The sequence below is a fragment of the Phyllobates terribilis genome, unplaced genomic scaffold (assembly GCF_046119375.1).
Source record: "Phyllobates terribilis strain yellow unplaced genomic scaffold, ASM4611937v1 Scaffold_868__1_contigs__length_587779, whole genome shotgun sequence".
NCBI classification, from domain to species: Eukaryota; Metazoa; Chordata; class Amphibia; order Anura; family Dendrobatidae; genus Phyllobates; species Phyllobates terribilis.
The window spans coordinates 103304-116395 of NW_027363628.1; positions in this window are offsets into that span (position 1 = coordinate 103304).

Here is a 13092-nt window from a genome sequence, read left to right on the forward strand (position 1 = left end):
CTCCAGTCACCTCCAGAGCTGCAGTCCATATTCTGCTGTTATATCGTGTCTTATCCTCCAGTCACCTCCAGAGCTGCAGTCACTGTTCTGCTGTTACATTGTATCTTATCCTCCAGTCACCTCCAGAGCTGCAGTCACTATTCTGCTGTTACATCGTGTCTTATCCTCCAGTCACCTCGAGAGCTGAAGTCACTATTCTGCTGTTACATCATGTCTTATCCTCCAGTCACCTCCAGAGCTGCAGTCACTATTCTGCTTGTTACATCATGTCTTATCCTCCAGTCACCTCCAGAGCTGCAGTCACTATTCTGCTGTTACATCGTGTCTTATCCTCCAGTCACCTCCAGAGCTGCAGTCACTGTTCTGCTGTTACAATGTGTCTTATCCTCCAGTCACCTCCAGAGCTGCAGTCACTATTCTGCTGTTACATCGTGTCCTACCCTCCAGTCACCTCCAGAGCTGCAGTCACTATTCTGCTGTTACATCAAGTCTCATCCTCCAGTCACCTCCAGAGCTGCACTCACTATTCTGCTGTGACATCGTGTCTTATCCTCCAGTCACCTCCAGAGCTGCAGTCACTATTCTGCTGTTACATTGTGTTTTTTTCTCCAGTCACCTCCAGAGCTGCAGTCACTATTCTGCTGTTACATCATGTCTTATCCTCCAGTCACCTCCAGAGCTGCACTCACTATTCTGCTGTTACATCATGTTTTATCCTCCAGTCACCTACAGAGCTGCACTCACTATTCTGCTGTTACATTGTGTCTTTTTCTCCAGTGACCTCCAGAGCTGCAGTCACTATTCTGCTGTTACTTTGTGTCTTATTCTCCAGTCACCTCCAGAGCTGCAGTCACTATTCTGTTGTTACATCATGTCTTATTCTCCAGTCACCTCCAGAGCTGCACTCACTATTCTGTTGTTACATCATGTCTTATTCTCCAGTCACCTCCAGAGCTGCAGTCACTATTCTGCTGTTACTTTGTGTCTTATTCTCCAGTCACCTCCAGAGCTGCAGTCACTATTCTGTTGTTACATCATGTCTTATTCTCCAGTCACCTCCAGAGCTGCACTCACTATTCTGTTGTTACATCATGTCTTATTCTCCAGTCACCTCCAGAGCTGAAGTCTCTATTCTGCTGTTACATCATGTCTTATCCTCCAGTCACCTCCAGGGCTGCACTCACTATTCAGCTGTTACATCGTGTCTTATTCTCCAGTCACCTCCAGAGCTGCAGTCTCTATTCTGCTGTTACATCATGTCTTATTCTCCAGTCACCTCCAGAGCTGCAGTCACTATTCTGCTGTTACATTTTGTCTTATCCTCCAGTCACCTCCAGAGCTGCAGTCACTATTCTGCTGTTACATTTTGTCTTATCCTCCAGTCACCTCCAGAGCTGCAGTCACTATTCTGCTGTGACATCATGTCTTATCCTCCAGTCACCTCCAGAGCTGCAGTCACTATTCGGCTGTTACATCATGTCTTATTCTCCAGTCACCTCCAGAGCTGTAGTCTCTATTCTGCTGTTACATCTTGTCTCATCCTCCAGTCACCTCCAGAGCTGCGGTCACTATTCTGCTGTGACATCATGTCTTATCCTCCAGAGCTGCACTCACTATTCAGCTGTTACATCGTGTCTTATCCTCCAGAGCTGCACTCACTATTCAGCTGTTACATCGTGTCTTATTCTCCAGTCACCTCCAGAGCTGCAGTCACTATTCTGCTGTTACATCATGTCTTATCCTCCAGTCACCTCCAGGGCTGCAGTCTCTATTCTGCTGTTACATCATGTCTTATTCTCCAGTCACCTCCAGAGCTGCAGTCTCTATTCTGCTGTTACATCATGTATTATCCTCCAGTGACCTCCAGAGCTGCAGTCACTATTCTGCTGTTACATTTTGTCTTATCCTCCAGTCACCTCCAGAGCTGCAGTCACTATTCTGCTGTTACATTTTGTCCTATCCTCCAGTCACCTCCAGAGCTGCAGTCACTATTCTGCTGTGACATCATGTCTTATCCTCCAGTCACCTCCAGAGCTGCAGTCACTATTCGGCTGTTACATCATGTCTTATTCTCCAGTCACCTCCAGAGCTGCACTCACTATTCTGCTGTTACATTTTGTCCTATCCTCCAGTCACCTCCAGAGCTGTACTCACTATTCTGCTGTTACATCATGTGTTATCCTCCAGTCACCTCCAGAGCTGCACTCACTATTCTGCTGTTACATTTTGTCCTATCCTCCAGTCACCTCCAGAGCTGCACTCACTATTCTGCTGTTACATCATGTCTTATTCTCCAGTCACCTTCAGAGCTGCAGTCACTATTCTGCCGTTACATCATGTCTTATTCTCCAGTCACCTCCAGAGCTGTAGTCTCTATTCTGCTGTTACATCTTGTCTCATCCTCCAGTCACCTCCAGAGCTGCGGTCAATATTCTGCTGTGACATCATGTCTTATCCTCCAGTCACCTCTAGAGCTGCACTCACTATTCTGCTGTGACATCATGTCTTATCCTCCAGTCACCTCCAGAGCTGCGGTCACTATTCTGCTGTTACATCATGTCTTATCCTCCATTCACCTCCAGAGCTGCAGTCACTATTCTGCTGTGTCATCAAGTCTTATCCTTCAGTCACCTCCAGAGCTGCAGTCACTATTCTGCTGTTACATCATGTCTTATCCTCCATTCACCTCTAGAGCTGCACTCACTATTCTGCTGTGACTTCATGTCTTATCCTCCATTCACCTCCAGAGCTGCAGTCACTATTCTGCTGTGACATCATGTCTTATCCTCCAGTCACCTCCAGAGCTGCAGTCACTATTCTGCTGTTACATCATGTCTTATCCTCCATTCACCTCTAGAGCTGCACTCACTATTCTGCTGTGACTTCATGTCTTATCCTCCATTCACCTCCAGAGCTGCAGTCACTATTCTGCTGTGACATCATGTCTTATCCTCCATTCACCTCTAGAGCTGCACTCACTATTCTGCTGTTACATCATGTCTTATCCTCCAGAGCTGCAGTCACTATTCTGCTGTTACATCGTGTCTTATCCTCTATTCACCTCCAGAGCTGCAGTCTCTATTCTGCTGTTACATCATGTGTTATCCTCCAGTCACCTCCAGAGCTGCACTCACTATTCTACAGTTACATCGTGTCTCATCCTCCATTCACCTCCAGAGCTGCATTAACTTTTATGTTACATCGTGTCTTATCCTCCTGTCACCTCCAGAGCTGCACTCACTGTTCTCCTGTTACATCATGTCTTATCCTCCAGTTACCTCTAGAGCTGCACTCTCTATTCTGCTGTTACATCATGTCTTATCCTCCAGTCACCTCCAGAGCTGCACTGACAATTCTGCTGTTACATCAAGTTTCATCCTCCAGTCACCTCCAGAGCTGCAGTCACTATTCTGCTGTTACATCATGTCTTATCCTCCAGTCACCTCCAGAGCTGCAGTCACTATTCTGCTGTTACATCATGTCTTATCCTCCAGTCACCTCGAGAGCTGCAGTCACTATTCTGTTGTTATATCATGTCTTATTCTCCAGTCACCTCCAGAGCTGCAGTCTCTATTCTGCTGTGACATCATGTCTTATCCTCCAGTCACCTCCAGAGCTTCACTCACTATTCTGCTGTTACATCGTGTCTTATCCTCCAGTCACCTCCAGAGCTGCGGTCACTATTCTGCTGTTACATCATGTCTTATCCTCCATTCACCTCCAGAGCTGCAGTCACTATTCTGCTGTGACATCATGTCTTATCCTCCAGTCACCTCCAGAGCTGCAGTCACTATTCTGCTGTGACATCATGTCTTATCCTCCATTCACCCCTAGAGCTGCACTCACTATTCTGCTGTGACTTCATGTCTTATCCTCCATTCACCTCCAGAGCTACAGTCACTATTCTGCTGTGACATCATGTCTTATCCTCCATTCACCTCTAGAGCTGCACTCACTATTCTGCTGTGACATCTTGTCTCATCCTCCAGTCACCTCCAGAGCTGCACTCACTAATCTACAGTTACATCGTGTCTTATCCTCCAGTCACCTCCAGAGCTGCACTCACTGTTCTCCTGTTACATCATGTCTTATCCTCCAGTTACCTCTAGAGCTGCACTCTCTATTCTGCTGTTACATCATGTCTTATCCTCCAGTCACCTCCAGAGCTGCACTGACATTTCTGCTGTTACATTGTGTCTTATCCTCCAGTCACCTCCAGAGCTGCACTCACTATTCTGCTGTTACATCAAGTTTCATCCTCCAGTCACCTCCAGAGCTGCAGACACTATTCTGCTGTTACATCGTGTCTTATCCTCCAGTCACCTCGAGAGCTGCACTCACTATTCTGTTGTTACATCATGTCTTATTCTCCAGTCACCTCCAAAGCTGCAGTCTCTATTCTGCTGTGACATCATGTCTTATCCTCCAGTCACCTCCAGAGCTGCAGTCTCTATTCTGCTGTGACATCATGTCTTATCCTCCAGTCACCTCCAGAGCTTCACTCACTATTCTGCTGTTACATTGTGTCTTATGCTCCAGTCACCTCCAGAGCTACAGTCACTATTCTGCTGTTACATCATGTCTTATCCTCCAGTCACCTCCACAGCTGCACTCACTATTCTGCTGTTACATTGTGTCTTATGCTCCAGTCACCTCCAGAGCTGCACTCACTATTCTGCTGTTACATCATGTCTTATCCTCCAGTCACCTCCACAGCTGCACTCACTATTCTGCTGTTACATTGTGTCTTATCCTCCAGTCACCTCCAGAGCTGCAGTCACTATTCTGCTGTATTATCTCTAATCCTCCAGTCTCCTCCAGAGCTGCAGTCACTATTCTGCTGTTACATTGTGTCTTATGCTCCAGTCACCTCCAGAGCTGCAGTCACTATTCTGCTGTTACATTGTGTCTTATGCTCCAGTCACCTCCAGAGCTGCAGTCTCTATTCTGCTGTTACATTGTGTCTTATGCTCCAGTCACCTCCAGAGCTGCAGTCACTATTCTGCTGTTACATCATGTCTTATCCTCCAGTCACCTCCAGAGCTGCAGTCACTATTCTGCTGTTACATCGTGTCTTATCCTCCAGTCACTTCCATAGCTGCAGTCACTATTCGACTATTACATCATGTCTTATCCTCCAGTCACCTCCAGAGCTGCAGTCACTATTCTGCTGTTACATCATGTCTTATCCTCCAGTCACCTCCAGAGCTGCAGTCACTATTCGACTATTACATCATGTCTTATCCTCCAGTCACCTCCAGAGCTGCAGTTACTATTTTGCTGTTACATCATGTCTTATCCTCCAGTCACCTCCAGAGCTGCAGTCTCTATTCTGCTGTTACATCGTGTCTTATCCTCCAGTCACCTCCAAAGCTGTAGTCACTATTCTGTTGTTACATCTTGTCTTATCCTCCATTTACCTCCAGAGCTGCAGTCACTATTCTGCTGTTACATCATGTCTTATCCTCCAGTCACCTCCAGAGCTGCAGTCACTATTCTGCTGTTACATCAGGTCTTATCCTCCAGTCAACTCCGGAGCTGCAGTCACTATTCTGCTGTTACATCAGGTCTTATCCTCCAGTCATCTCCAGAGCTGCAGTCACTATTCTGCTGTTACATCGTGTCTTATCCTCCAGTCACCTCCAGAGCTGCAGTCACTATTCTGCTGTTACATTGTGTTTCATCCTCCAGTCACCTCCAGAGCTGCAGTCACTATTCTGCTGTTACATCGTGTCTTATCCTCCAGTCACCTCCAGAGCTGCAGTCACTATTCTGCTGATACATCATGTCTTATCCTCCAGTCACCTCCGGAGCTGCAGTCACTATTCTGCTGTTACATCATGTCTTATCCTCCAGTCACCTCCAGAGCTGCAGTCACTATTCTGCTGTTACATCGTGTCTTATCCTCCAGTCACCTCCAGAGCTGCAGTCTCTAATCTGCAGATACATCATGTCTTATCCTCCAGTCACCTCCAGAGCTGCAGTCACTATTCTGTTGTTCCATCATGTCTTATCCTCCAGTCACCTCCGGAGCTGCAGTCACTATTCTGCTGTTACATCGTGTCTTATCCTCCAGTCACCTCCAGACCTGCAGTCTCTAATCTGCAGATACATCATGTCTTATCCTCCAGTCACCTCCAGAGCTGCAGTCACTATTCTGTTGTTCCATCATGTCTTATCCTCCAGTCACCTCAGGAGCTGTAGTCACTATTCTGCTGTTACATCATGTCTTATCCTCCAGTCACCTCCAGAGCTGCAGTCACTATTCTGCTGTTACATCGTGTCTTATCCTCCAGTCACCTCCAGAGCTGCAGTCTCTAATCTGCAGATACATCATGTCTTATCCTCCAGTCACCTCCAGAGCTGCAGTCACTATTCTGTTGTTCCATCATGTCTTATCCTCCAGTCACCTCCGGAGCTGCAGTCACTATTCTGCTGTTACATCATGTATTATCCTCCAGTCACCTCCAGAGCTGCACTCACTATTCTGCTGTTACATCGTGTCTTCTCCTCCAGTCACCTCTAGAGCTGCAGTCACTATTCTGCTGTTACATCGTGTCTTATCCTCCAGTCACCTCCAGAGCTGCACTCACTATTTTGCTGTTGCATTGTGTCTTACCCTCCAGTCACCTCCAGAGCTGCAGTCACTATCCTGCTGTTACATCGTGTCTTATCCTCCAGTCACCTCCAGAGCTGCAGTCACTATTCTGCTGTTACATCGTGTCTTATCCTCCAGTCACCTCCAGAGCTGCTGTCACTATTCTGCTGTTTCATCAGGTCTTATCCTCCAGTCACCTCCAGAGCTGCAGTCACTATTCTGCTGTTACATCGTGTCTTATCCTCCAGTCACATCAAGAGCTGCATTCACTATTCTGCTGTTACATCATGTCTTATCCTCCAGAGCTGCAGTCACTATTCTGTTGTTACATCGTGTCTTATCCTCAAGTCACCTCCAGAGCTGCAGTCTCTAATCTGCAGATACATCATATCTTATCCTCCAGTCACCTCCAGAGCTGCAGTCACTATTCTGTTGTTCCATCATGTCTTATCCTCCAGTCACCTCCGGAGCTGCAGTCACTATTCTTCTGTTACATCATGTCTTATTCTCCAGTCACCTCCAGAGCTGCAGTCACTATTCTGCTGTTACATCATGTCTTATCCTCCAGTCACCTCCAGGGCTGCAGTCACTATTCTGCTGTTACATCGTGTCTTATCCTCCAGTCACCTCCAGAGCTGTAGTCACTATTCTGCTGTTACATCATGTCTTATTCTCCAGTCACCTCCAGAGCTGCGGTCACTATTCTGCTGTTACATCATGTCTTATTCTCCAGTCACCTCCAGAGCTGCGGTCACTATTCTGCTGTTACATCATGTCTTATTCTCCAGTCACCTCCAGAGCTGCAGTCTCTATTCTGCTGTTACATCATGTCTTATTCTCCAGTCACCTCCAGAGCTGCAGTCTCTATTCTGCTGCTACATCAGGTCTTATCCTCCAGTCACCTCCAGAGCTGCAGTCACTATTCTGCTGTTACATTTTGTCTTATCCTCCAGTCACCTCCAGAGCTGCAGTCACTATTCTGCTGTTACATCATGTCTTATTCTCCAGTCACCTCCAGAGCTGCAGTCACTATTCTGCTGTTACATTTTGTCTTATCCTCCAGTCACCTCCAGAGCTGCAGTCACTATTCTGCTGTGACATCATGTCTTATCCTTCAGTCACCTCCAGAGCTGTAGTCTCTATTCTGCTGTTACATCTTGTCTCATCCTCCAGTCACCTCCAAAGCTGCGGTCACTATTCTGCTGTGACATCATGTCTTATCCTCCAGTCACCTCCAGGGCTGCAGTCACTATTCTGCTGTTACATCATGTCTTATCCTCCAGTCACCTCCAGAGCTGCATTCTCTATTCTGCTGTTACATCGTGTCTTATCCTCCAGTCACCTCCAGAGCTGCAGTCACTATTCTGCTGTTACATCGTGTCTTATCCTCCAGAGCTGCAGTCACTATTCTGCTGTTACATTGTGTCTTATCCTCCAGTCACCTCCAGAGCTGCAGTCACTATTCTGCTGTTACATCATATCTTATCCTCCATTCACCTCCAGAGCTGCAGTCTCTATTCTGCTGTTACATCATGTCTTATCCTCCAGTCACCTCCAGAGCTGCAGTCTCTATTCTGCTGTTACATCATGCTTTATCCTCCAGTCACTTCCATAGCTGCAGTCACTATTGTGCTGTTACATCATGTCTTATCCTCCGGAGCTGCACTCACTATTCAGCTGTTACATCTTGTCTTATCCTCCAGTCACCTCCAGAGCTGCAGTCTCTATTCTGCTGTTACATCATGTCTTATCCTCCAGTCACCTCCAGAGCTGCAGTCTCTATTCTGCTGTTACATCATGCTTTATCCTCCAGTCACTTCCATAGCTGTAGTCTCTATTCTGCTGTTACATCATGTCTTATCCTCCGGAGCTGCACTCACTATTCAGCTGTTACATCTTGTCTTATCCTCCAGTCACCTCCAGGGCTGCAGTCACTATTCTGCTGTTACATCATGTCTTATCCTCCAGTCACCTCCAGAGCTGCATTCTCTATTCTGCTGTTACATCGTGTCTTATCCTCCAGTCACCTCCAGAGCTGCAGTCACTATTCTGCTGTTACATCATGTCTTATCCTCCAGTCACCTCCAGAGCTGCAGTCTCTATTCTGCTGTTACATCATGTCTTATTCTCCAGTCACCTCCAGGGCTGCAGTCACTATTCTGCTGTTACATCGTGTCTTATCCTCCAGAGCTGCAGTCACTATTCTGCTGTTACATTGTGTCTTATCCTCCAGTCACCTCCAGAGCTGCAGTCACTATTCTGCTGTTACATCATATCTTATCCTCCATTCACCTCCAGAGCTGCAGTCTCTATTCTGCTGTTACATCATGTCTTATCCTCCAGTCACCTCCAGAGCTGCAGTCTCTATTCTGCTGTTACATCATGCTTTATCCTCCAGTCACTTCCATAGCTGCAGTCACTATTGTGCTGTTACATCATGCTTTATCCTCCAGTCACCTCCAGAGCTGCAGTCACTATTCTGCTGTTACATCATGTCATATCCTCCAGTCACCTCCAGAGCTGCAGTCACTATTCTGCTGTTACATCATGTCTTATCCTCCAGAGCTGCAGTCACTATTCTGCTGTTACATCATGCTTTATCCTCCAGTCACTTCCATAGCTGCACTCACTATTCTGTTGTTCCATCATGTCTTATCCTCCAGTCACCTCCAGAGCTGCAGTCTCTAATCTGCTGTTACATCGTGTCTTATCCTCCAGTCACCTCAAGAGCTGCATTCACTATTCTGCTTTTACATCGTGTCTTATCCTCCAGTCACCTCCAGAGCTGCACTCACTATTTTGCTGTTGCATTGTGTCTTACCCTCCAGTCACCTCCAGAGCTGCAGTCACTATCCTGCTGTTACATCGTGTCTTATCCTCCAGTCACCTCCAGAGCTGCAGTCACTATTCTGCTGTTACATCGTGTCTTATCCTCCAGTCACCTCCAGAGCTGCTGTCACTATTCTGCTGTTTCATCAGGTCTTATCCTCCAGTCACCTCCAGAGCTGCAGTCACTATTCTGCTGTTACATCGTGTCTTATCCTCCAGTCACCTCAAGAGCTGCATTCACTATTCTGCTGTTACATCATGTCTTATCCTCCAGAGCTGCAGTCACTATTCTGTTGTTACATCGTGTCTTATCCTCAAGTCACCTCCAGAGCTGCAGTCTCTAATCTGCAGATACATCATATCTTATCCTCCAGTCACCTCCAGAGCTGCAGTCACTATTCTGTTGTTCCATCATGTCTTATCCTCCAGTCACCTCCGGAGCTGCAGTCACTATTCTTCTGTTACATCATGTCTTATTCTCCAGTCACCTCCAGAGCTGCAGTCACTATTCTGCTGTTACATCATGTCTTATCCTCCGGTCACCTCCAGGGCTGCAGTCACTATTCTGATGTTACATCGTGTCTTATCCTCCAGTCACCTCCAGAGCTGTAGTCTCTATTCTGCTGTTACATCATGTCTTATTCTCCAGTCACCTCCAGAGCTGCGGTCACTATTCTGCTGTTACATCATGTCTTATTCTCCAGTCACCTCCAGAGCTGCAGTCTCTATTCTGCTGTTACATCATGTCTTATTCTCCAGTCACCTCCAGAGCTGCAGTCTCTATTCTGCTGTTACATCAGGTCTTATCCTCCAGTCACCTCCAGAGCTGCAGTCACTATTCTGCTGTTACATTTTGTCTTATCCTCCAGTCACCTCCAGAGCTGCAGTCACTATTCTGCTGTTACATTTTGTCTTATCCTCCAGAGCTGCAGTCACTATTCTGCTGTGACATCATGTCTTATCCTCCAGTCACCTCCAGAGCTGCAGTCACTATTTGGCTGTTACATCATGTCTTATTCTCCAGTCACCTCCAGAGCTGTAGTCTCTATTCTGCTGTTACATCTTGTCTCATCCTCCAGTCACCTCCAAAGCTGCGGTCACTATTCTGCTGTGACATCATGTCTTATCCTCCAGTCACCTCCAGGGCTGTAGTCTCTATTCTGCTGTTACATCATGTCTTATCCTCCGGAGCTGCACTCACTATTCAGCTGTTACATCGTGTCTTATTCTCCAGTCACCTCCAGAGCTGCAGTCACTATTCTGCTGTTACATCATGTCTTATCCTCCAGTCACCTCCAGAGCTGCAGTCTCTATTCTGCTGTTACATCGTGTCTTATCCTCCAGAGCTGCAGTCACTATTCAGCTGTTACATCGTGTCTTATTCTCCAGTCACCTCCAGGGCTGCAGTCACTATTCTGCTGTTACATCGTGTCTTATCCTCCAGAGCTGCAGTCACTATTCTGCTGTTACATTGTGTCTTATCCTCCAGTCACCTCCAGAGCTGCAGTCACTATTCTGCTGTTACATCATGTCTTATCCTCCATTCACCTCCAGAGCTGCAGTCTCTATTCTGCTGTTACATCATGTCTTATCCTCCAGTCACCTCCAGAGCTGCAGTCTCTATTCTGCTGTTACATCATGCTTTATCCTCCAGTCACTTCCATAGCTGCAGTCACTATTGTGCTGTTACATCATGCTTTATCCTCCAGTCACCTCCAGAGCTGCAGTCACTATTCTGCTGTTACATCATGTCATATCCTCCAGTCACCTCCAGAGCTGCAGTCACTATTCTGCTGTTACATCATGTCTTATCCTCCAGTCACCTCCAGAGCTGCAGTCACTATTCTCCTGTTACATCATGTCTTATCCTCCAGTCACCTCCAGAGCTGCAGTCACTATTCTGCTGTTACATCGTGTCTTATCCTCCAGTCACCTCCAGAGCTGCAGTCTCTAATCTGCAGATACATCATGTCTTATCCTCCAGTCATCTCCAGAGCTGCAGTCACTATTCTGTTGTTCCATCATGTCTTATCCTCCAGTCACCTCCGGAGCTGCAGTCACTATTCTGCTGTTCCATCATGTCTTATCCTCCAGTCACCTCCAGAGCTGCAGTCACTATTCTGCTGTTACATCGTGTCTTATCCTCCAGTCACCTCCAGAGCTGCAGTCACTATTCTGCTGTTACATCGTGTCTTATCCTCCAGTCACCTCCAGAGCTGCACTCACTATTTTGCTGTTACATCGTGTCTTATCCTCCAGTCACCTCCAGAGCTGCAGTCTCTAATCTGCAGATACATCATGTCTTATCCTCAAGTCACCTCCAGAGCTGCAGTCACTTTTCTGCTGTTACATCGTGTCTTATCCTCCAGTCACCTCCAGAGCTGCAGTCACTATTCTGCTGTTACATCGTGTCTTATCCTCCAGTCACCTCCAGAGCTGCACTCACTATTTTGCTGTTGCATTGTGTCTTACCCTCCAGTCACCTCCAGAGCTGCAGTCACTATTCTGCTGTTACATCATGTCTTATCGTCCAGAGCTGCAGTCACTATTCTGTTGTTACATCGTGTCTTATCCTCAAGTCACCTCCAGAGCTGCAGTCACTATTCTGTTGTTACATCGTGTCTTATCCTCAAGTCACCTCCAGAGCTGCAGTCACTATTCTGCTGTTACATCGTGTCTTATTCTCAAGTCACCTCCAGAGCTGCAGTCACTATTCTGCTGTTACATTGTGTCTTATCCTCCACTCACCTCCAGAGCTGCACTCACTATTCTGCTGTTATATCTGTCTTATCCTCCAGTCACCTCCAGAGCTGCTGACACTATTCTGCTGTTATATCTGTCTTATCCTCCAGTCACCTCCAGAGCTGCAGACACTATTCTGCTGTTACATCAAGTCTCATCCTCCAGTCACCTCCAGAGCAGCACTCACTATTCTGCTGTTACATCAAGTCTCATCCTCCAGTCACCTCCAGAGCTGCAGTCACTATTCTGCTGTTACATCATGTCTTATCCTCCAGTCACCTCCAGAGCTGCAGTCACTATTCTGTTACATCAGGTCTTATCCTCCAGTCACCTCCAGAGCTGGAGTCACTATTCTGCTGTTACATTGTGTCTTATCCTCCAGTCACCTCCATAGCTGCAGCCACTATTCTGCCGTTACATCGTGTCTTATCCTCCAGTCACCTCCAGAGCTGCAGTCACTATTCTGCTGTTACATCGAGTCTTATCCTCCAGTCACCTCCAGAGCTCCAGTCACTATTCTGTTACATCAGGTCTTATCCTCCAGTCACCTCCAGAGCTGCAGTCACTATTCTGCCGTTACATCGTGTCTTATCCTCCAGTCACCTCCAGAGCTGCAGTGACTATTCTGCTGTTACATCGTGTCTTATCCTCCAGTCACCTCCAGAGCTGCAGTCACTATTCTGCAGTTACATCATGTCTAATCCTCCAGTCACCTTAAGAGCTGCACTCACTATTCTGCTGTTACATCATGTCTCATCCTCCAGTCACCTCCAGAGCTGCAGTCACTATTCTGCTGTTACATCGTGTCTTATCCTCTAGTCACCTCCAGAGCTGCACTCACTATTCTGCTGTTACATTGTGTCTTATCCTCCAGTCACCTCCAGAGCTGCAGTCACTATTCTGCTGTTACATCTTGTCTTATC